The sequence below is a fragment of the Streptopelia decaocto genome (genome assembly GCF_964273445.1).
Source record: "Streptopelia decaocto genome assembly, chromosome: Z".
NCBI classification, from domain to species: Eukaryota; Metazoa; Chordata; class Aves; order Columbiformes; family Columbidae; genus Streptopelia; species Streptopelia decaocto.
In genome coordinates this window covers 71,991,493-72,017,001 of record NC_138657.1, presented here as the reverse complement: position 1 = coordinate 72,017,001, position 25,509 = coordinate 71,991,493, and the positions used below count along the sequence as shown (strand labels likewise).

The 25,509-nt window shown below is 45.1% G+C and overlaps 1 protein-coding gene across 7 annotated transcripts in view; it reads left to right on the top strand.

The window, feature by feature from the left end:
* LOC309450982 (protein unc-13 homolog B) overlaps positions 1-25,509 on the top strand; it is a 225,342-nt gene that overhangs the window by 91,694 nt on the left and 108,139 nt on the right. The gene's annotated exons all lie outside the window — the stretch shown is intronic.

Genomic DNA, 25,509 nt, shown 5'->3' with positions numbered 1-25,509 from the left:
CAACTTGTGTCTGTCTCTTCTGGTAACCTCTCTGTGAGCAAGTGTCCTGCTGACATACTGTACTGAGAGGAGGAAAAGGTCCTTTCATCTCCAAGTGACTTAAGTAAAGTATCTGCATATTCAGATCGGTTTGGAATAAAATGCGTGTTTATTTATCCTTACTGAGATTCTCTGAGACCTACTACTGTTTTTTAACCTGCTTTGAAATAAATGTCAGCAGTTATGTTACAGCAGAGACATAATTATTTGTATGTACATACAAGAAATAGTGTTGTGCCTTCATTAGCTGCTATAGTGATTTTTGAGTATCTTTTTGATAACCTTACCTCCAGTGGGAAAAATTAGCAGGCTTGTAGTTTTTAGAGTAATTATGCTAAAATTAAGGGAAATGTTCTTTTGTGGAGCAACATGCTGGTCAGAAATGCTTTTCATAATGACCAAGCAGCTAGGACTGTGTTCAGTAGCTAACAGCATTTTGTGCAAGCTTCGTTGAACATTTCTCTATACTGACACTGGATTTCTATTCACCTCTGCTAAAGAAACAGTTTTGGTGTTCACAGTCCGTATTCCCCAGCACAGAGGACATCCGTCCCCTTCAGTCACAAAAAAGTTCTTCCATACCTTCTTGTTGCTGGTTAGAAAAACCCAAACAAGCTTGTGGAGTTTTCTTAGTCGTAACAGGAGTTTGCAGAGTGGATATCTAACTTTCCTGTAATGCTATTCTACTTTTATTCTACTTTTCACTGCAAGCCTCCCGTGGGCTTGCAAGACCAGTGGTAGCCTCCATGAGAAGGAAAAGAATCCTGACATGCTATTTCCTTTCCTGATCTAAAGTAGTATTCAGGACTATAGCTTTGCTTCTCCAGTTTTGTATCATAAACTCTGCTTATCAGGAGTCAAAACTGAAGTCTTTGAATGGGAATCTCAGTGTAATTTACTTTTCTTCCAAGGTTTATCCCTCTGGTTTCCTTGAAGGGAAGGTGTTTGTGCAATATCTGGGATGTAGTTTACAAACATGGGATGTTCCACAATCAGGTGCATCTTTTACTTTGTGCCAGTACTGCACATTGAGTTCAGGTAATCCAGTCTGGCTGAACCGTATGCTTATCTGACCTGTGGTAGTGGTGGTACTGGGATATATGTGAATAGTCTGCTGTTTTATCTCCTTTTTTATACTTAAAACGTTTCACGTGTGTTTGACTTCTGGAGTGAAGCTGGATAGAAAGTGTTTGCTACTTTTGCAAAGTGTTGGGGGGTTTTGGTGTGGGTGGGGGCTTAGACTTTCTGATTTTGACTTTTTGAGATTGACTTTTTGAGATATGACAGATGGGAGGCATCTCTGTATAGAAGAGCCAGCAGTTTAAGCTAGAATATATGTAAAGTGTGAACAGGACACCAGCTCCTGATCTAAACTGTGTGATACTGAGGTTTTAAATGAGCTTTCCCATGGTTTAGCAAAGTGCACTGGCTGGTAAGCTGTAACACTGTTCTAGGGAATGGCTCTTTCCTGAACTTTCTGTCCTGTTTGGACATGTTAAACCAGAGAAATATTCCCGTGCAAATTCATCACGGTCCTGTAAAACAGATTTTGGTTCTGACAGTTGGTGTTTTCTGAAGAAAAAGGTGTCTTAGTCACCTTCTTTCCTCTCCATGGAAGTTGTACCTCTGATCGCAGAGCAAGATGTGGGTGGCAGCAGTGGGCTGGCAATGCAGATAGATGACCTATGTCTTGTACATCTCCTAGGTTCCCAATTAGCCTACGTACCCAGAATTGTTGCTATATTTTTTTTTTGTCTCTGGCATCGTTTCTCTTAGGCAATCTGGTTACAGCAATTTCTGTGTTTATCTCCAGAAGTGACTTGCATGTTGCAGGCTGACGGAACTGTTAATGTGCACGGAGCATCTCTGAACTGGGATGAACCACAGAAGCTCTTTTGCCCTCTCTGGTGCTGCCCAGCTTGCGTTCACATTTGTACCAAGACTCTTCCAAATACTTTGTCAAGCAAGTATTTGTCTTTTCTGAGGACCTGCTGCAGCAATTGTCTGAAGCTTTCTGGAGAGATGGAACCTGGGTTTTTTTTGAGAGTTGGAGCCAAGGCAGCTGTTGCCACCTTATGCAAAACTCCCCTTTTTGTACCTTGTTTTGGGGATGTAATGGCAGAAAGAATTACGTGTGCTCTGTTACTAGAGGTTTGTATCTGATGTGCCGTAGGGTAAAGAAACCTGTGGTGTCCTGACCACCTCAACATGCCACTGGCACATGGTGCTGATCAGTAGAAACTGACTTTCATCCAGCATTGGAGTAAATCGGTTCCTCCTGCTCAGAATAGGGGTGCAATGGGAGAGGTGGGTGGGGGGACTCCTACCTGCCACATACACAGCCCTTAAATATAGCGTTGGCTGTTGGGAGAGCCAGACTTCACACTCTTATTTTTAAGGCTCTGTGTGGGAGGAGGGGATATTTCCCAGTGTTGTGTATTACTGAAGCAATCTGTACAAGAAATGCTGCACTGGGGAGATAGAAATGGGCTTTGGCTTATAAAGCACAAGACTTGGGGAAAAGAGGAACTAACCAGCACTGGCTGAGAGCATCACAAACGATGCATTAACTATTAGCGAATGCTTTGAATAATATCATAACTTCACAGAAAAAAAGCAGTAGGTCAGAAAAAGGGGTTTGCTCCATGACAATTTTGTCTTTCTAGTGCTGTTCTTCTTTTGCTTGTTTCTGGTTTTCCAAGCTACATGGTTACGCAGCTCATTTAGATGTAGGGCAGGGTTAGCTTGCATGGGTTTTTTTGGAGGTAATTTTTGAAGTTGTGTAAGGGTTGTTATAGATGGAGTCTTCTAGTATGGTGTATCTAGATTTAAGTAAGATGATGGCTTTTCCTCCCTGCCCCCCCCATTGTAAAAATGACATTTGGAAGTCAAAATGGTGTTAATAATGCTTAATGTAATGCCTGGAGACAGCAGGACTCCAGTTCTGGCTGCTGCTAGGTAGTGTGCAAAATACAGTAACATTTCTGTTTTCTACACATTTTAATGTCAATGATTTCTTGAACTCAAGCCACTTGAAGGTCTTGCGGTACAGCAAATGAGTGTTTCCCACTAGGATGTAGGTCTTGCCAGGTGATAAAAGAACTTTCTTTGCATTCAGACTCCTCTGTTGACATCCAAACAGGTTTTTTAAGCCATATCATGGCCACCAACATGTTTTCTACTGCCTTCTCATATTTAGAGTCTAAACAATTTTGTGACATTATGGAGGGCTGATCAGATTGAGCCTGATCTGGGTCAGGCTGTGGGTTCATTTCCATTGCTGTGATGGTTAACCACTGGCACTTTCAAAAGGGCCCTTTGATGGTTCCCCTTTGGCTTCATTAGAAAGCTGTCAGATGTCACTCCAGTCTTCAAAAAGGGTAAGAAGGAGGACCCAAGTAACTATAGACCGGTCAGCTTCACCTCCATCCCTGGGAAGGTGATGGAACAACTTATCCTTGGTGCCATCTCAAGGCATATCAAGGATAACTGGGTAATTAAGGGCAGTCAACATGGCTTCACCAAGGGGAGGTCGTGCTTGACCAACCTCATAGACTTTTATGAGGACATAACCAGGTGGATACATGATGGCAAAGCAGTGGATGTGGTCTATCTTGATTTCAGTAAAGCATTTTACAATCTCCCACAGCATCCTCGCAGCTAAGTCGAGGGAGTGCAGTCTGGATAATTGGGTAGTGAGGTAGACTGTGAACTGGCTGAAGGGAAGAAGCCAGAGAGTCGTGTTTAGTCGGGTGGGGTCCAGTTGGAGGCCTCTATCTAGTGGAGTCCCTGAAGGGTCAGTACTTGGACCAGTACTATTCAATATATTCATCAATGACTTGGATGAGGGAATAGAGTGTACTATCAGCAAGTTTGCTGATGACATGAAGCTGGGAGGAGTGGCTGACACGCCAGAGGCTGTGCTGCCATCCAGAGACCTGGACAGGATGGAGCGTTGGGTGGGGAGAAATTTAATGAAATATAACAAGGGAAAGTGAAGAGTCTTACATCTGGGCAGGAACAACCCCAGGTTCCAGTATAAGTTGGGGAATGACCTATTAGAGAGCAGTATAGGTAAAAGGGACCTGGGGGTCCTGGTGGACAGCAGGATGACCATGAGCCAGCACTGTGCCCTTGTGGCCAGGACAGCTAATGGCATCCTGGGGTGTATTAGAAGGGGGGTGGTCAGTAGGTTGAGAGAGGTTCTCCTTCCCCTCTACTCCGCCCTGGTGAGACCCCATCTGGAATATTGTGTCCAGTTCTGGGCCCTCAGTTCAAGTAGGACAGAGAACTGCTAGAGAGGGTCCAGCGCAGGCAGCAAAGATGATGAAGGAAGTGGAGCATCTCCCTTGTGAGGAAAGGCTGAGGGAGCTGGGGCTCTGGAGCTTGGAGAAGAGGAGACTGAGGGGTGACCTCATTAATGTTTATAAGTATAAAGGGTGAGTGTCAGGAGGATGGAGCCAGGCTCTTCTCGGTGACAACCAGTGGTAAGACTGGGCAATGGGTTCAAACTGGAACACAGGAGGCTTCACTTAAATATGAGAAGAAACTTCTTCTCAGTGAGGGTGACAGACACTGGAACAGGCTGCCCAGGGAGGTTGTGGAGTCTCCTTCTGTGGAGACATTCAAAACCCGCCTGGACACCTTCCTGTGTAACCTCAACTGGGTGTTCCTGCTCCGGCAGGGGGATTGGACTGCATGATCTTTTGAGGTCCCTTCCAATCCCTGACATTCTGTGATTCTGTCTGTGATAAAGGTGATACCAGTTCCATCTCTTCTTTTGAATCTGTAAGGAAATGCCTGCAGCCTCTCCTGGCAGTCTGTGATCTGGGTTTGTAACATGCATCCTCTGCTGAAAGGCGCTCGAGAACATCAAGGTATTGGATATTCTCTTCTGGAGGGAGAATTTTCTGAGCACATTGACAGCTTCATCATTTGTGTGCTATGAAACTAGAGATAATTTAGTCATAAAGCTGGGGTGAAATCCCAAACGTAGCTTGAGATTCTTATCTGTCACTCAAACATGCTCGTGCCAGATGCTGGAAGGGCTGTGACAAGTCTGAGTGATAATTTACTGGGATGCCACAGGCAGCAGTTTCTTGCTCTACAGGGTGGCTGGTGCCTTCAGGCTTGTGGGACGGTTTGGTGTTGGGTGGTACCAGTGTTCCTCTCTGGCATATGGGACTATCCTGTTAAAAACAGGAGGGTCCTGGTTAATCTGCTGCTGCACGTTGGATCAGGAAGAGAGAAGGAAGGGCTGTTCTGGGTAACTATAGTCTGCCCTCACTAGTGTGTAAGGCTGTAGGAATAACTGTGGAAGAAAGTGTTACTTCCTGACAAATGGGAAATTAGTAAAAACACTAATTGCATTCTGCTTTGTACTCTGTGCTGTGCTGTGACAGACCAGGTGGGCAGAAGGTCTAATCTGCCTGTATTTCTGTAGTATTTCTAATATGCTGTGTAGGAGCCCAGCAAATCACAGAATCACACAATGGCTGGGGTCGGAAGGGATCTCTGGAGATCATCCAGTCCAACCCACCTGCTAAAGCAGGTTCACCAGAGCAGATCACACAGGAAGGTGTCCAGGCGGGTTTGAATGTCTCCAGAGAAGGAGACTCCACAACCTCTCTGGGCAGCCTGTTCCAGGGCTCTGGCATTCTCAAAGAAGTTTCTCCTCACATTCAGATGGAACCTCCTGTGCTTCAGACTGTGCCCATTGCCCCTCATCCTGTTGTTCAACACCACTGAAAAGAGTCTGGTCCCATCCTCTTGACACCCACCATTGAGATATTTATAAACACTGATGAGATCCCCTCTCAGCTTCTCTTCTCCGGGCTGAACAGACCCAGCGCTCTGTCTCTCCTCATAAGAAAGATGCTCCAGACCCCTCAGCATCTTTGCAGCTCACTGCTGGACTCCCTCCAGTAATTTCTTGTCCTTCGTGAACTGGAGAGCCCAGGCTGGGACACAGAACTCCAGATGTGGCCTCCCCAGGGCAGCATAGAGGGGGAGGATTTAAAGAAGATGGGAACTATTGCAAAAATCGGAGAATAACCTGGATAAACCTGTATAACCTACACAGAAGTGGAAGGGAGGACACTGTGGTAGTTCTGGGAGCAGAGGTGCTGAGGACATGTGAGATGAGACCAAACAAGCGTGGCTCAGCTCAGCAGACTAGAAGCCTAGAGTGGATGTTGCTGCCATGTACTAATAGAGCATGGGAGTAAATATTGGCAAGTTTACAGCTATTTAAGCTGAAGGTTAATGTTAGCGCAAGAACAGAAGGGTATAAGCTGGCTATGAACAAACTCAGGCTAGAAATCAGAAAGTGATTTTTCTAATTGTTAGCGAGCAGCTTCCAAATGGGTTCCTTTGCCCTTTCTGTTTCTAATTAATCTAAAAATGGGCCTGTTTATGAAAGCTATTATATGACAGCCGCCCGTGGGAGCAAAGAATGGGTCTTCATCACCCAGGAAGCCTCTAAGTGGGCTGTGAGAAACGTCCGTGGAACCACCAGCCCCTGTAACTATTTTTCGTGGCGTGGCCTCCCCGTGTTCACGCTGCCCACCCGCCTGCCTTTGCTGCCGAGCTCTGACGCCTTGCAGGACCCTGTGGGTTTGGAGCACAAACGGAGATGTGTGGGAGAGCGATTTGCTACGTAGATGCTGTCAGTGAAGTAAAATTGTGAAAATTATATCGCATGTCCTCTTGGATTGGTGGCTTTTCCATGCGGTTGCGCAGCAGATATGAAGGATGCCAGCCTGCACAAGGGGTTTCTTGAAGAAGGGTGGTTATTAGTGACTTATCCTTGGTAATGAACCTGTCACAGATACAATTTTGTTTTCTGAAAAATGTTCAAGCAGTAACAGTGTCAGACAATACGGTGTAGTTTGTAAACAGGTTTTAAAAATTCCCCGTGGTATTTGGATTGCTTATTTAGACAGTAAATTGCAATCGAGCCTGTAGTCATTGCAAGTTTTTAAAAGCTGAGAGTGGAAAATTATTTTCTAGGAAAGCCTGAAAAGCAGCAGAGTATAAAGACAAAATCTGTGATGTGTTCTGAGAGATAACAGAGCTATCCAGCTGGAAGGAAGTTTAGATTTAGCCTTGAACTGATTAATCTATTTAGTTGCACTTCGATCAATACTTTAAGCTGTTTCATACAAGAATATATAAAATACCAGAGAAGATTGCTTTATGTAAAAGATTATTTTAACCATCTGGTTTTTATTTTTGTTAATGAGTCAAGGTTCACCTTGTATTTTAAGATAACACACACATTTTTAAGAAACTGTTATTGAGAAACTGAGAGTGCTAAATGTTACTGCAATTTATTTAAATTGTTCAGTTTTATTCAGTGTATCATGTTAGTGCAGCAGGTTGAAATGCATGCAGGTGTTTTTGTGATACCTCTTGTAAGGGGTACTTGAAGGATCCAGTTTTGTCTACACAAAAATCTATAGACTGGCTGATACATTCACTCTGAATTTTGTTATGCCTAAATTAAGGAAGTTAATTAGAAGCAAGTGCAACTCTCCTTCATATTTGTGTGATATGGATGCATGTTACTCATCCTAATTAAGTGACTCTATTTTTAGCTCACAGTAGTAATAGCTGGTTAATATACGAATGTGTGCAGCTGCCAGAATCGTCCCTTTCTCCTGCTGTCTTTGAATCCGTTTCTCCCCAGTTCCGGTGGAGGTGGAGTGGATTCTGTGACCCAAGAGCACAGAGCCGAGGCAGTGACTGGAATGACCCCTAACCATCCCTGCTCAGTATTTGGGTGCATTTTGCCCAAATTGTGCTTGTCCCTCCCATCACAGACTTGCCAAAGGGACTGACTGGCCTCTCAATCATTTAGGTCAGCCACCTAATCAAAATCAGGTTTGTAGAGCAATTTTTGTCCCATTGCAGAGGCTTTATAAATCCAGTCATTTTCAATTATTTTGCATTATATTTCCTCCCCTGTCCCTCCTAATCAGGGGAGCAAACTGACTGGGTTTGTAGATCCAGTTAATTCAGGCCCATTTTGTAGAGCTTGTCAAATGCCTTGACTGGAGGTGTGAAAGCTGTGTCTGGGCTTATTAATACTGGTGTGATTGCTGGAGTTGACTTTGTCAGAACTATGGTGTGGCACTGCCTGCACTAACAGTGTCCTCAGAGACTGACAGAGGCTTATATGTCATTCGTAACAAGTATTTATGGGGTATTTTGGTTCATTAATCAACTGCTGCCTTCTGCGGGGAATACAAATGTACGAAATTATTCCTACCTGCAGAGAAAATCGTATTATTTAAGTCAGGAGTCACAAAGTTGTAGGTAGGATAGTAAAAAAGATTATTTCCCTGCCTTTTGAAACTTAGCACATCTGTAGCAAAGGGTGAAGGAAGTGCGGGCAGAGGAAGCAATCCATCAGCAGAGGTAGCTGGGCATTGCCTCGTACGGTTATTAGTTGTTATTCTGCTGCCACGCTGTTATATGATGCTGGAAAAACCGCGGTAGTTTTTGAAAAAGATTTTCCTGTTGCCTCTCCCTTTGATCCATTAATTGATTTCTGGTTATTTGGTTTAAGATGCTGGAAACGAGCCATCGGAGCAGTAAGTGAAGTAGCTGGAAGCCAGACTTCATAGTGTTTGATATGCTCCAAAGTCTAGCACTCTGAAAAGTCAGGCTGTCACCTTGAGATGGCTGTCCAAATGGAGAAGGTCTTGATCTGACTCTGCCCTCGTTCCTCACTTGTAATGGGGACTTTTTCACTTCACAGTTATGCTATGAAAACACCAATTAATGCTTGAATTAGTTCAGTAGTATGGTGATGAGTGCAAAGAGCACTCCTTAGTCCACTGCATGTGGTGATAGAGCCTAGGCTTTAAAACAAATAATGGATCTGGTTGTGCTTTGAATAACATGCAGGAAATGGTATTCAGTAGTTTCTTGTTCCATGAGCAGCAGGACACCCTCTCTGCTCGCTGAGAAAGGAGTTTATCACCAACTGGAGAAGGAACCATCTTTCAGTTCATACTGGGTGCTACCCTGCGGGATCAAGGTGCTGAAACTCCTGTAGCCAAATCCTTATACATCGGACCTAACTTTTGCAGAATGCATGAGCATTTTTGTCAGAGAGCGTTTCCCTGTCCTCACTGTCAAGCTCAGGTAGGAAAACACACTCTACAGTGTTGAACTAAACTGTTGTCTTGTGGACGGCTGGGTTGTCATGCAGACCGTCCGCAGGGAGCAATGCAACCTCGACTTTTGTCACTAGAGGAGTGAACTCCAAGGGGTGACAGTCCTGAGCTGACACCAGGGTCTCTAGCAGCCTACCAGGATTACAGGCAAGGCTGCAATACATTGGTGCCTGTTAGCAGGTGTGTGTGTTACCATGTGGTTTCCTACCTGAAACAGGTTCTGAAATGATATCGCTAAGGAGCAGTAAAACAGAGACCTGGGCAGCATGTGAACAGATTAACTAGACCATCTGTTTTCTTCAAAATCATCACTGATAAATGCATGTACACCCTTTGTTAAAACTTCCAGGAATAGAGATTTTGTAGTTTCCCTTGACAATCCATGCTCACTTAGGTTTTAAAGCTTTCCCAGATGCTTAACCTAGCTTTCCACTGCTGCAAGTTAAGCCTGTTATTTCTTTATCTGTATTTACAATAGAAATGCTGACTAGTTGACTTCGCTTGTGCTGGCTTCAACTAGTTCATGTTTGGAAGCTGTTAGGCCCTTCTGAGGTCTGCATTTCACAACATCTGCAACTTTTGCTTCCCATTTTTCTTGATCAAAAAGCAATTACAGCTGTGAGTGTATAATTTCAGTTTTTTCCACCCCCAGTACATGTCTGTGCTTGGATGCCTTTGCATTTTAGTGGTGCTGATTACTTAATTAGATGTGCAATTAAGACATTGATTGTAATTTTCCAATTTTATGAAATATCAAATCCTTATGTTTCGGATGCCAGTAGGAGGCACAGAGATGTAATTTGAAGGAGGAAGCAGCAGAGGGAGAGTTTTCTCTGCTATAATGCTTCCTCACTGCCTGTTGACCTAAGGTACTCAAGCTGACTCTAGTTTAAAAGCCAGGATAATAGCTGTTTTTGGTATAGGGGCAGCCAGCTGGTAAAATTTTTGAGTCAGCTGCGTTGCAGAGGGCAGCACAGATTTACTAAGAGTCCATCTTCTACTTCTTGATTAAAAGTGGAGAATGACAATTCAGCTAGAGAAAGGCTCCCGTGCTTTCGGATGGGCAGCCAAAACCCAGGAGGAGCTTGGGGGGCATTCAGTTGTTTTCAGGAGCAAATTTAAGGAAGGTTTTGTGTATGTTATTACTGGGGCACAAGGGGACAACGTGCTACCCCGGAGCCTGTCACCTGAGACAGCTTTGCTTTTAAAGTCTCACTCTGATTTTGAAGGCTGGTGTGGGCTGCGGTGAAGCGGGGTGGGCGCTGCCTCGGCAGTGGCTTCTGAAAGGACCATGGTGTCTTGAAGGTAAGGCTTGTTTGTGCCATGGAGTGGCTGGAACTTACTGGGTGAGGAATAAAATAGCCTTTTCTGGTTTTGAGGAGTGTGAACATCCGCGTGTAACAAGAAAGGGGCAAGCGGTTTAGCCTGCATGTTTCAAGGGTTTCCTCGCATCCCTTAGGAAAGGCTTCGTCTGTTGTTGCGAGCGATGGTGATGAGTATAGACAAACAAGTGGAGGATGACTTTAATCTGAGCTTTTCTGACGTTACGACCAACACTCCCTTAAGGATTTGCTCCCTAAAAATCACCATGTTCAAGTAGATCTGTTCTAGCCCCAGGGGTGGCAGCAGCAGGGTCAGGGGGATGGAGCTGGAAGGACTCACAGCAGGTGTCTCTAAGGTCTCTCATCCATACCTGCTTGATAAAGATTGGCCTAAACTGTGAAGTGTAAAGATTCATAGATCTGCGAAAATGTTAGTGCTATGTTATCTAATTTTTTCTTTAACCTTATAAAAGTCTCACTACTTGAATCCCACTGCATTCTTGGCCTTGGAAATATCCTTTACTCCCAGGCTATGTGAAAGCCTTTCCTTCTATTAGTTCAGAAATGTTCCTGTCTCAGGGTAGAGCAGACATCTTTACAGTAAAATAATGTTAACATCTGGAGCGTAAACATCTTTCATATGAAGCCAATGGTTTGGTCTCAGCTGTTCACAACAAATGGACTTATGTTGCCTGTCTTTGAAAGGTAACCAGTCCTAGTACCTCCAATCTTTAGCAGTTTTTTCAACGTGTCTGTGCTATTATTGTTGTCTTTCTGTCAACATGGGAGGAAAAAAAAATCGCTTTTTCAGGAGCGAAAACTTTTGGGAAAGATTGTTTCCTTCCTTTTCTTCAAGTGCTTCAAGGCCAGTGTTGGGCAGTTACCAGTTTCCAGGGTGCTGTAGCAGGGATATCAGGGACCTGTGCTTTTGTTCCCTCCGGAGCTTGCAGGTTGCCCTTGCTCCTTGCCTTATCCTTTCCTAAGGGGAAAAGAAAGAATCAGTGCTTTGAGTGACTCTGTGTTTAAAGAAACTTGCTCTTTCATCTAAAGGCAACATCTTAAGCATATATTTCATAAGTGTGTTCTGGAGCTATCATAATGACAGAATCGTCATGACAGGAACCATTGACAGGGTAGTTTTAAATGCCTTGAAATATACAGTCTCGTCTCTTCCAGGGTTCTATCTCAGCATCTCTGTTCAGGTTGTGGTGATGCACAGCTCCTCCAAGCCTGGTATTCAGTGAGGGCAGCTGTCAAACAGCGGGACATCGCTGCCTTTTCATTAACATTTCAGTCTTTAGACCGCTCCTTGATTTGATCTTCTTGTGGCTTTGAAGAAGATAATAACTGGCACGTTTTCACTGCTGAATTAATTGATAAACTTTACGCTGGGTATTTGAAGTTTCAAGGTCTAATGCAGCTCTGAACCCGAACTATCTTACTGACAACCTTGTCTTCAGGGAAATGTGGCAGGCAGTTTCATTTGGGACAAATGACTTTTAATTTTCCTCCAGTGAAACAAATAAAAAGTTATTTTAGAGAGCTCTTGTGTCAGAGATGCCTGAGGCCATTAAACCTGAGTGTGAGTTGCACAGTTTATCCCTGCTGTTCCAGATAAGCTCTCTCCATTGACTCTTTCCCTCTTCTGTCTTGACTTTTTCCGCTTTTATGTCTTCATTTTATCTCTCTCTGTTACATTCTTATCCTCCAGTTTACATATCTCCCCAGTTTTGTGCTTTCCCAAGAGCCAAGACACTAGAAATGTTCTTCCTGCAGGGAGAAGGAACGTGAGCGTGGTAAAGGGAGGAGCAGGACGTGTGCTCGAAGCGTACTCATTTTCCTTTGGTTAATCCACTCGTGCTCGTGAAGGAATTGCTTACTTTTACAATTTTATCAGTAATTCAGTACTTCACAGGAAGTTGGAATGAAATAGATAATGAGGATTAAAAAAGAAGAAAGGGTGATGTATACCTCGCAGACATCAAAGCATTTGGCCTATATAGCTGAGCCTGGCTTTATCAGTTTTAATAATTCCCTGCTGGCTCAACCTAAAATTAAAATCTGTTGGTGAATTAAAGAATCGCAGTAAGAAGTATTTAAATTTTTAAGTGGAAGTTTATTTCTCTAGTAGAAGGCAAATAACTCAATGCTCTGAGCCTTAAGGTAAAGCACACTCTCATAGGCTTTTTTTAGATGCAAGTTGTGCCTATTTCCCCAATTCTGAATTATCTTCATTATTTCAGCAAACAAAACATCCCTGAAAATCAGAGCCTTTCTCAATATCCTGTCTATTAGGTAAGGGTTTTTAAATATTTGAAAGGTACAGTCTTCTTTGCTTCTGAGGGCACTTGTGTTTTGTCTTTTCGTAGCCACGTTTTTCTTTCTAGCTCCTTGTGAGCTGTGGTGAGGACTGTGATGTGGTCCAGCACTTAATTGCTCATGACCTCCATCAGTGATGTCTCATGTCTCTTACAAGGCAGCCATGGGAGTACTAGGAGTACTGGGATTTCATGTGGCAGTGCTTGGAAATCTGCACAGGCTGTTCGGACCTCAAGAGCTGTGGCTGCAGGATAGTGCTTGGCCCCTGTGCATGTTTGGCTTGGGTGTGCTACTGTCTGATGTTGATGGGCAAAGACCAAGGAGGGAAGAGATGTGAAGGACAGAGGCAGCGATGGTGAGACTAGATTGGATGGATGCATTTTGTGGTGGGGTTTTTGGAAAAAGTAAGGCATGTGGAAGCCTGGGAGGCTGTCTTAATTAATGCTTCAGGTGCTAACAGAGAGTTAATATAAATGAGAAAGTATTGTCTGATGGATGCTTAATATTTTTTTTAAACTATTGCTGTAAGAGAGACCCCTGGCAAAGTCTTTTTTGTCTTATTCATGTGCAGAGCTTTGAAGATGCAAAGTGCCGCACAAATCCTGGACTGCATTTTTATTCTCTCAGTTGGGCAGTCTTCATCCTTATGTGGATGAATTTGATACGGAGCTTCGCCTCTGAGCTCAAGTGCTATAATTGGTGTGTTCAGCAGCAATCATCTCTGGTGCAGCAGAGCTCAGTGCCCTCCATTGGGTAGGAGCCCTGTCGTCCTGGCAAGGTGCAAACATATAATGAAAAACTTGGGGTCAGACTCTTAAAATCATTCAAAGCTACAGCACTTCTGAAAATCTGACCTGTGGTCCCTGCCCCTGCAGCAAGAGAAAGAGCAAAAAGACAGAGGGTTTTCTGAGGGATACGAGTGACCAAAGAGGAACACCATCCTCACAGGAGGTCTGAAAGGAGGTCGGTGGCCTGATTTCTGTGCTGTGGCTGCACATGGAAAGAGCAGGGGGCTTACTGTTCACTGGTGGTGCTGCTGAGACAAAGTACTGAGAGCCGTGGCATTAACCTACCCGTATGCACAACCTGTGCTTGCATCCATCAAACAAGTGAGCTGGTGGGAACACCGGCGTGGTTGTCGTCATCTGACACTTCAGCGGGGTCCTGGGATGGAGCTGTGGGATCAGGGGGTAGAGGGTGGCATGGAAAATATCCCACGCAGCGCGGGCAGCTCTGGTGACATAGTGACGCTTATGGAGGAAGCGGTGAATAAAAGTTGATATTGGTGTAGGTACGAGATTGGAGGGGAAGTACCATTCACAGCAAGGCTGGCTCACGAGGAGGTAGGAGGTATTTGAGCAGATGGGACGGTAGTGGCATTTCCACAGCTAAGTCATATAGGCCTCTTCAAAAACCCACCCCACACTGCGAAAAGACTGTTTTGAAATATGCAGTGAGCTGTCCTTGAGCAAAACCAGGAAATGTGCACAGCTCCCATACACTGCCTTTGGTGCTAAAGGCAGAGAAACAGCATTTGGGAAGGAGGTGGGTGCTTGTGTTGGGTGCATGAAGAAGGGAGACAGGATGAAGGGAGCATTTGTGAAAGGGAGGATGTGAACGGGGACCAACTGGCCAGGAAGATTTTCTTAGCAGCAGCGCGTTGGATGCCCCCGAGGCAGCTTGTGGGGCAAATGAAATGGTGCCTGTAATTCAGGCAGTTCTTGCAGGATGAGTGACTGCTGCTGCTCGCTCCCAGGAGAGAAGTGTCGGTACAACGTGAGTGGATCTGATTCTGTGCACAGCACTTCTGCAGTCATTCTTTTATGTAACAATGTGACTTTTATTTTTGGGAAACGCGAGATCAACGGGTGTTCAATCCCCCACACTCCTAGCAGAACCGGTGCAAGTCCTCCTTGGAAACTGGATGCGATTCGTTTCAGTGAGGGCATCGCTGAATCTTGTGGGTTAGCCGAGGAGTGAGCTGGGTGATATAAAAATAAACATCTATATCAGAGCTGAGCGAAGAATCTTCCTGGAGCTGGTTAATTACGTTGAGTCCTGGGCTTTTTTCCCCAGCCCCCCTGCTCCGCAGTCCTGCAGGATGCCAGGAGTCAGGCACAGCGCTTTTCCAGCACGGATCGGCACGCTGCGCTGCGCTGCCTGCTCTCCCCGTGCCGAAGGAGTGCGTTTTGCCTTTAGTCAGATTGGCTCCATCCGTTCGTATTTCCTCCTGAATGGATAATAAAGTGGGGAATCATTTCGAGGCGAGGAGTGTTGGTGCGCGAGCGGAGCGGGAGGCTGCGTGTGTGAGGAGCCAGGCAGTGAGCAGCTGACGAGGAGGAGTAAAGTAGCAGTAGCTGCACAGCTTTCTCTCTGCCTCTGAAGTACAATATTTTCTGTTGAGTCACAACTGAAGAGAAGGACAAAGTTTTAACTGTACTTGGTACTGCCTGACAAAGGGAAAAGATGCGCTGTGCTGGTGAACTGAAGAATTTCTCTTGAGGGATACTCCTGGAAGCCGACAGGATTTCTGCAGTTTTGGCTTTTACGTTCGTTGGCTTCTGCTGCTTTTTGGATTTTTAGTAGCTATTTGCATTTTTTTATTTTTTTTCCCTTCAAAACATGCATTCAACGTTACGTGATTTCTTATCCTAGTGCTGCCGTGGAACGGAATACTCTCGGTGCCTTTAACGTTTCTTCCCCCAGTACCTGCGATGGGACACCAACAATATGTTGATAATCTCCATAGTGAAAGTTCATTATGTGGTGAACCTTTAACAAGATTAGGAACCCTTCAGGACTTGTCTTTTCTATGAGAACAAGCTGTTGTATTCTGTAGTTTTCTATTCTATAAATTTCCTTTACATTTTAACCTTTTATTTTATTTTGAAGCAACGAGGTAAGTGAATGATTGGAACAAATGAAGTGGCTGGGTATAAACTGCAAGCAGGCAGCTACCAAGGATAATTGTTCTTTATTTTTAGAGTGGACTTTGTGTGTGTGTTTACTTCAGCAATACAGTAGCTCCATTGGAAGCTGACTGGATTTAAACACGTGCTTTGAAAAGGCAATTTACTCTTAGCATGTTCATTTGTATGCTCTGTTTCTTAGTTTTTATGTTCAACTATTAGGCACTAATTGTAGGTGTCTTAATAGCTGGTATAATTGAGGTTGTGTCTGTTTACTTCTCATACTTTTGTGTTAGAAGGGTTTGTATCTCAGCTGGAGTTTGACATCAAAATCACTGTGTGAGGAAGAGTTAAAGGGAAAGGGATTTGGGGATAATTTAAATTTGATCACTTGAAAAACAAATAGCTTGAGCATAATTAAATGACTGGTTTGATTCTTCCTTAAATGTCACTTAAAATAGGCTTGCTTTTAACCCAGAGTATTTGTCATTGGCCTGATCTCCTGTGCTGAGAAGCTTGTGAGCTGATGAGCTGAGATGGAATGACTGGCATGCAGGAGCGATGATGCTGTACAGGCTTGTGAATCAGAGCAGATGGTGTGACTGTTTCAGATATCTTTTCAGTTCCCATTCCTTTTACATGGGCAGCTTTCTTTTGCTAATGGAGCGAGCCTTTGGGGGATAAACAAGGCTTCATACAGAGCGCTAAGGTCTTCTGCCCTCAAGATGAAAAGGAGAAAGCTTATAGAAGTAAAGCTGCAGTTTTAGCCCGGGAGGATTTTAGTGTTGGTTTAGCAGCATGAACTGGGAAACCCTAATTATTCCGTCAGCTGCCTACATTACCTTCACCCAGCCTGGCTGAACGCTACCCGAGTGTCTGCTCTAAAGGAGCACAGGACAGGTCAGAAACAGTGAGCAAGATCATGTAGCACCAGTCTGTTCCACAGCTGTGCCAGCACTGCCCTGGCAACCCAAGCTGGAGCTCCTAACTCGTCACCCTGCGTTGGTGAGTGCTGCCTGTGCCTGCCCTGCCTGAGCATCCCTGGGAGCTGGGGCACTGTTACCTGGAAAAGCAGCTCCAGATCTCCTCAGCAGGTAATCGGAGTTTTGAGAAAATTCCTAGGATGAGCGTTTCCTGGTGGTTCTGGACAGAAATGCAGCACTTGCAGAGTTCACACTTTTGCTTCAGCTCTGGGTTATAAATTGGATTATAAGGAAAGGTACAGCATGTTCTGTTTCTGTTAGTCAGGGCGGAGCTCTTAGCATCCATCAGCATTTTCATTATGGTGCACGTAAACCCTATTTAAACCAGAAGTACTGAGCTCTTACCAGCAGTGCTCTCTGTCTACTCTCTGGTTACAGGCAGCTGAATAATCAGAAACCTTTCCCCAAAGGCTAGTTGGCACTTCTACAGTTCCAGTCCCAAGGCCAGCCAATTTACCAGCGTGGTCCAATGTTTGTGTTTCAGTTCTTGGTGCTGGTTCTTTTAAACAAAAATTGGTTCTTTCTCCTGGCTCATCTGTTCAATATAACACCTGATTCTTAGTATCCTGATTGGGGAAAAGTCTTTTCTAAGGAACAGCTAGTGCTTCGGGTTGTCGTAGGTAAAGCATTTACTGATAGATTCAGCTGTGTACAAAATCCCCATGCTCTGGAAATAAGAGGGCTACTGAATTCAGTTGCTTCTATGTTTGCTTTTAAGCTGGTGATAGCTACTGCTCTGGTTTTGTAGTTGCTGCCAAGGAGCGAAGTAACTTTACGTAATAACAGTCCATTATCCTTTTTACTTATTTCCCAGCACAGAGAGGTCTCAGGGCTAGGTAGGTGCCTTAAACTTAGCTTGCTGCAGGCTAGTCTCAAGCCCTGCATTTCTGCGTTTGGCAGCTTCCAGCCTATGCCTCCCTCTGCACTCGGGGACAATCCCAGTTTCTTTGACTCTGCCTCTGGATGCTGCCTTTGCCAGGTGACAACGGTCCTCATTTGTTACTGCCACCAGTGCATCGCTGTGCCAGCCATGGTTGCTCTTGGCTTTGCAGAAGCTGTGGTGAAAGGATGTGGCTGCAGAGGGAATGAGCACATCTCAAGGAATAGCAGTGCTCCCCAGTGCTCCCAACATCTCAATCCCTCCCCATCTGTGCTTACAGAAGTGATACTGGGTGGGTGACTGACATCAGTCCCATTTTACATGAAGCCGAGACACTCGGCAATCTTTGTGGTGTCCCCTATGTTTGCTAGGGGGTATTATGGCAGTGTGTGCTGTCTCTTTGCTGTACTACATAGCAATACTTTTTAATTAGATGAATTTAATTACATACTGGTTTGCAACAGAATTTCTTACACTGCTGAATGCACTTGCAACACTTTAGTGGGTGTATTATGATCATACTTAGTGATTTTTAGTGTTCCTTCACTTTGTAGCTACACTGATAACTTGCTGGTACAGCAAAATATTATCCAGAGGTGTTTTTTGCCTCAGTTGAACGGCCCTGTATAAAGGGTAAGAAATAACTGCGATGTGGGAGGTGCAGAACCATGTAATTCATTCACCAATATGCAGTGTTCCCCGGAGCAGTTTTCCACGGTGAGGGTGACTGACTGGCCAAACCTGACCTTTTGTCACATCTACCAAACTGCTTTGGAAACCTTTCAAGTGTGTTTTTTCTGAAATGTGACAGCCAGGAAGGCAGGCTCTCGTTGAAGTATTCTGACACAGTTTTTGTTCAGCTTTATTGACACAAACCTGTAGGTACAGATGAAACCTGGAAAACATCATTGGAAGTGCTTAAAAATTACGGAGAGTTCTACAAGCAGGGCTGGGATGTGGTTTCACAGTTCACACAGTAATTCCTGAACAAGAGCCTGAGTTGAGGCTCGGCTGCAAAGGGGTTGTGGAAAGGTTACCAAGGGTCTGTATAATATCTTAAAATTAAAACAATGTGAGCAAAGAAACTGATTTTGATCCTGTTAGAGCTACTGTCTTTTCCATAGCATGGATTGATTTCCTCTTTAAGCCACTGTGAAGTACCATGTGTCTCTTCTGCACCTTTTGGCAGAAATGTCCTGAGGTGAATGCATTTTTCGAAGGTATGTTTTGTTCTCCGGTCCTGCTGCTCTTCACCCAGGATCGCTCAGCTCAGTACCTTCTTGTTCCAATCATTCACACCGGACTCAAAAATTAGTGTTTTTGTTAATTATCGGGAGAAGGTTTGAAAAGACACGCGTTCTCAGAAGCAAGCAATAGTGCCATGTTTAGGTATGATCCAACCCAAAATTAAATCTAATTATGTTAATTAGAAAATTGCATGCTCACCTCCAGAAGTGATAACATCAGCAAAGCTGGCGGTAACCTTTCATATCTCTGTCAAGCCTTGTTGTTAGGATTCTTTCAGCAATTAATGTGTTTAAAAATGTTATAATATTCCCAGGAAGAGTCGGTGTTTCAGTGCTGGGGCGATGTTGCTATGGCAGCCTTAGCTATGATTTCTTTCTCTTTTTAATGCCAAAATATTTTTTTCTCTCCTCTGAATATCCTGCATTTTAGTTATTGCTATTCTTACTGTTTAAATGACTCTTTATAAAGTGTCAGGACCATATATCAGTCATTTTATTGCTTTTCCTATTGTAATTGTTAATACCAGTAATGCAATATCACTTTTTGTGGAAGATATCGTAAATGTAACCTAATCCAAAAGACTCCACTCAGTGCCATGAGTTGATAACCAGAGAGGCTGCTGTGAAATGTTTTTGATCATAGTTAATTGGGTTTTTTTTACCTATTTGCTGGTACCTCTGAACATCACGTCTGCCCTGGCGTTCCAGCACCCTCTAAACATGATGGTGTGGGGTAAAGGTGTCTCAGTATTCCTCTTGGTGTGAGGAAAAGCAGATAGCTGGTAAAAGGGTAAACCAACCTCATGTGGGTCACAACAACCCCAGGCAGCGCTACAGGCTCGGGGAAGAGTGGCTGGAAAGTGCCTGGGGAAAAGGGTCTGGGGGTGTCGGTGACAGCAGGTGAACATGGGCCAGCAGCGGCACAGGTGGCCAAAAAGGCCAACAGCATCCTGGCTTGTGTCAGGAATAGTGTGGCCAGCAGGACCAGGGCAGGGATCGTCCCCCTGTACTCAGCACTGGTGAGGCCAAACCTTGAATCCTGTGTTAAGTGTTGGGCAACAAAGATGATTAAGGGAGTGGAGCACCTCCCTTATGAGGAAAGGCTGAGGGAACTGGGTCTCTTTAGTTTAGAGAAGAGAAGACTGAGGGGTGACCTTATTAATGTTTATAAAGGGTGAGTGCCACGAGGATGGAGCCAGGCTCTTCTCGGTGGCAAACAATGATAGGACAAGGGGTAATGGGATCAAGCTGGAACACAAGAGGTTCCACTTAAATTTGAGAAAAAACTTCTTCTCAGTGTGGGTGGCAGACACTGGAACAGGCTGCCCAGGGAGGTTGTGGAGTCTCCTTCTCTGCAGACATTCAAAACCCGCCCGGACATGTTCCTGTGCGACCTCACCCAGGCGTTCCTGCTCCAGCAGGGGGATTGGACTAGATGATCTTCTGAGGTCCCTTCCAATCCGAAACATACTGTGAAACTGTGGGTCCCTCACTACAAGAAAGACATTGAGGTGCTGGAGAGAGTTCAGAGAAGGGAACAAAGCTGGTGAAGGGTCTGGAGCACAAGTGTCATGAGGAGCAGCTGAGGGAACCGGGGCTGTTCATCCTGGAGAAAAGGAGGCTGAGGGGAGACCTTATCGCTGTCTACAACTACCTGAAAGGAGGTTGTAGCATGGAGGGGGTTGGTCTCTTCTCCCAAGTAACAAGTGATGGGATGAGAGGAAATGGCCTCAAGTTTGCCAGGGGATGTTATCCTAATATTCTAATTGGATATTGTGAAAAAATTCTTCACAGAAAGGGTTGTCAGGCACTGAAACAGGCTAAAAGATATGTAGATGAGGTTCCTAGGGACATGGTTTAGTGCTAGAGTTAGGTTAGGTTATGGCTGGCCTTGATGATCCTGAGGGTCTCTTCCAACTGAAACGATTCTGTTATTCTATTCTATGATTTCTTCTAGCAGAGGTTTGATGGACAGAGGGGTAGAGCTCTCCCGCCCTGTTCTTGTCTGCAGCCAGCTCAGAGCTGTGTGGGGCTGGAGGCACCACAGAGCTGCTGCTGTTCTGAACCCCCTTTGTCCAGTGACTCACACAAGTGAAGATGCTGCTCAGAGCAGGTTGCAGCTGAGTCTCCTCTCTCTGCTGAGAGCCTGACCTTCCCCAGGGTGCTGTAAGTGTAAAGTATGACTGATCACCAGTTGATGAGGAGAGATATCTTATAATTGAATTATATTCCTTCATGGGATTTCTCGTGTTTGTTTGTTTGGTTTTTTTTTTTCCTCACTTATTGATGCTGGCATGCAATGATTTTGCTCTGGTCGTCATTACAAATCTGCATGTCAGGAGGAAAAGTAACTGTTACCCGTGTGTTACAAGGATATTTCAGGAGTGTGCCTGATGACAAGGTAACAAGCTGTGCAGTGTTTGTGGTAGTTCACCTATTTCCCCTGTTTAAAATCTTAATATGTCAATATTGTCCTCATGGGGATAGCAAAACAACCCAAACATCCCCAGGGAAAGCCAACGATGTCTTCCTCCTGCTTGGCTTGAGCCTGGCTTCATTTTGGGAAGTGAGGGGATGTAGAAACGGTGGTCCCTGTGCGTGCTGCTCTCCAGTCTGCACACCCAGAGATGGCTGTGCTGAACCGAGCACGGAGCGCTCCTGGAGGGAAACGCCGGCTAAAAGGCAGTCAGAACAAAGCTTGTGTAGTCAGTGAGGGCTTGCGGTATCTGGCAGGATACCAGGATGCAAATACTCTTTCTTTATCGACTTGATTTCTTGTTATGTGTTAGTGTGATTCCTGGAGTGATTGTGGAAGAGAAGAGGACTTCAGCAAGGATTCGCATCCAGATTAGAATTTTTTCCGCCCCCTGCCCCGGCTGGACGTGCATTAACTTCCATTATCACTTTGCCTGTCTGTGCTATGAAGAAGCATGACCCTAACCCAGGCAACATGAGAGGGATCTTTACAAGGGCCGAGTGCCTGCAGAGCGTGGGTTCTGGAGCAGTGGAAGGGAACGGGAGCGCGCACACAACCTGCGGTGGGGAGGAGGAGCGCGGGGCCCTGGCAGGAGGTGCTGAGCACCGTGGGGCCAGCCCACAGCACGAGAGGGCAGATACCCAGAGCTCCAGGTGTGAGCGTGGGTCTGGGCTGGCAGAAGGCAAGGAACAGAGGGAGGCAGACTGAGAGAGACGTGCGGAGAGGGCGATGCTCTTACCTGCTGTCACGGAGGCACCCCGCGGTTAGTTTAAGGGACAACAGGGTCCAAAACAACTTTTATTAAACCAGTGAGAAACAGGGTTTTAGCACTCCAAAAGTGACTTAAATGAAGGTTCGGTTATCAGTTGAGGAAAATTATTAAGGGGCAGCAACTACTACAACAGGCGGTCCACAGAGTGCATGCACATGGCTTCACTCAGAACAATGCTGGAGCTGTCCCTGAGTCCTGGAGAAGTACACACTTGCCTGAACACAGTGTGGGATTATTTTTACAGAGATACACGTACTCGTAGTGAGTACGGAAAGTGTACACTCGTGATTCTGCGAGGCTAAATTTATAATACACTCACAGTCCTGCGAGGGTTAATTTACTTACATGTGCAGATGTGCACAGAATATTACATGTGCTTATGTGGAAGCACGGGAGGAAAATACACTCGCAATTGTGCGAGGAAATATTTTATACACGTGCTCGTATTGAGCACAGAAAGTTACGCGTGCAAATGCGCACAGAAAAGTACACGTGCTTGTATTAAGCACGGAAAGTTACACGTGCAAATGTGCACGGAAGGAAAATACACCCACAGTTATGCAAGGATTAATTTTACACGTGCTCATGTGCACAGAAAATATAAATGTACTCGCAATCCTACGAGAAGTTTTACTCACACCCGTGGCGGCGAGGCAAGCGGAGTCTCCATCCCGGGGCGGGGGGGCTCTTGGGGGCAGCACCTTGCTCGTGCTCCGAGAGACCCGCGACAATGGGCGGAGTCTCGATGAGAATCCCGTTTTTATAGGCTGATCAGATCTGACTGTAGGCACTCTAGAAGCTTCTCTGCACCCCCACACTGGCTGTGGGTGCCCCTGAAGCCTCCAAACATCCCCCACACTGGCCGCAGGTGCCCAGCAGCTCACTGGCGCCTCGGCACTCCCTTCTCCTAACGGCCCTGGCCAGGGGCTCTGGGGCCAAACAAAAGAAGCTGTCAGCCTCAAGTAGCAGAGAGAGAGGGAGATGTGTCTACTCCTTCCATACTGAAGGAAGGAGGGGGAGAGAGGGGGGTTTGCATTCTGCCACACCTGCCTCCCGGCAGACTGGTAAGTGGGCAGTGTTTAGCTCTTTGGTGGAGATCTCCATTCGCTTCTACCCACGGTAGGGAGAGGTAGAGAGGCTTCCCCCTGAGCCGGAGCTGCCATCCTCGTGTTCTGCTCTGGTCTTGTCCCCAGCCTGGGAAGAAACAGTTTCTCCTTTGGGGCAAACTGGAAAGGTGTCACTGGTATTTAGAATCAAAGATGTTTTTTTGAAAATCTCAAATGAAATAAGCATTTGTGTGTATCTATAATATACACAGATACATATATACCACAAACACTATATATATAAATAAAAATGATGGCATTTTAGTGTTTGCCCTGAGCTGCCTGCTTTGGAACGGCTGCAGCGCTGCAAGTTGAGTGTTCAGCAGGAAAAAGCGTTCTCCATAACAAACTGCTGCAGTCAAGTTTTGCATCAGACAAAGGAAATGAGAGCGAACTCTGGCGTCGATTTCTTTTTTCAAGCTAAAATGATCATTAAGCCCCTCTGGTGCCCGGAAAGCTGCATTCAGAAGGGAGTGTGGTGAACACTGAGCTTTCTGAGGGAATCCTTGCGCAAGCACGTGCAGGCTTTTCTTCCTAGCGTTTGGGGTTCAGATATGCTGGAAAATATTTGAAATGAGCATCTCTGTTTGCTGCCCTCAAGCAACACAGGTAGGGAGCCACAACTTCTTGGCTGCCATTGAATTCAGCTGCTTGCTCTCTGATGGACTGCTTCTTAATATTGATACTGAAGTGTTTTTCTGGTGTTAAACACCAGTTAGCCACTCAAGTGAAAGGTAAACTGTGTAAGCGATGGAAGAAGAGAGCCTGAGCTCACATTTCTGAAGTCGACACTGTTCCATGAGGGAGTAGTTAGGTAGGAAAGACATTAAAAAGAAAACCTGATCTTAATGGACAAATGGCCTGAAAATTCTATGGAATTAAAACTTGTTTTCTTTAAGAAGCTGAAATGAAACCAAACGCTCTCACTAACAGAACAGTGCTGGCGGTAGTGTAAATGGCAGTCAGGTGGAGCTGGAGGGCGTATTAGGGAGGGTTTCTGCACTGCAGCGGCTTGCGATCAGTGCAGGTGTGGAAACTTCGAACCAATGCTTTGAAAATCACTGAGGTCTGACAGAGGCATTGGGTGAAAGCTTCTGTGAGCTCTGGAGCTGGTCCTTGGGCAGTAAAATTGCATGGAGAGAGTTTGCTGGGCCTTAGATCAAGGCCTCAATCCAGTGCAGACCTACTGTAGCGTTCAGTTCTCTGCTTAGCATGAGAGTGTGAAATGTTTGCAGTCAGCACCTGGTCCAGCACTTTCCACTGGGAGACACGTCCTGCTGGGACAACATGCAACCCTCTCTGCAGAACACTTCAGGGTTGCAAAGACGGTGTTAGGAGAGCCGAGGTTACCAGACCTCAGAGAAGGTGGGAAGGAAAGCAGCATGAAACATCTTGGTATAAACTATAACACATTAGCCTTAAAACAGCAAAACCAAGGTTAGAAGCCCTCATTCTGTTCCTTTCAACATGGCAGGAAACCTTCCGACATAAAGCTGGATGCACTTGGAAAAATTTAAGTTAGTCTGAAAACTGCATGTGATGATTATATTAGTGCACTGTGGAGCTTAATTTTTTTTTTATTAAGAACTACTTAATCATAAAAACGAAAGCAGTTACTATAGGTCTTGAATCAAACAAGAACGTGAGAAAGAATCTGTGCTTCAGCAGCAGGTCCAAGGTGAGTTGTCAAAGCTGTGGGGATTGTGCAGTTACCTTGGCTCAGAAGAACCTCTGTATGGGTCTCTGTGTGCCTTACTCTGGAGGAAAAATCTGATTGTGTGTTGCTTAGAAAGGACAGCAGTGAAGACACGCGACAGTTTTGAGTAGTTAACGTAGTAATTTTTTTATTTTTATTTTTCTCTTTACAGAGGGGATTTAAATTGGGAAAATGATCCACTGCAAAATCTTGAGGGTTGGAGTAGAAGTGATGTGCAGAATCTTCATGTTGTCAGCTCAGCCTGTTCGTACATATGCTGAGTGTGGCATATTTAACTGCAGGTTAGCTTGGGAGCTTGTAAGCTTTGAGGCTTTTTGTTTTTTTTTTTTTTAGTGTTTGGTAGCAAAATATTAAGATAAAAAACTAAAATAGCAAAAAGGTTTTACACTTAAAATCTGTCACCCAGTCTTCCTGCCACTTTACATTGCTCTGTGCAATTCTTGTGGGATAGCTGGTACCGCGCCAAGTTAAACTTGATTTCTGCTTTGGTTTGAGGCAAGAAAGGATGAAGATTGTGTGCTTGAAAAGAAAGGAAATGTACAGGAATGGATTCC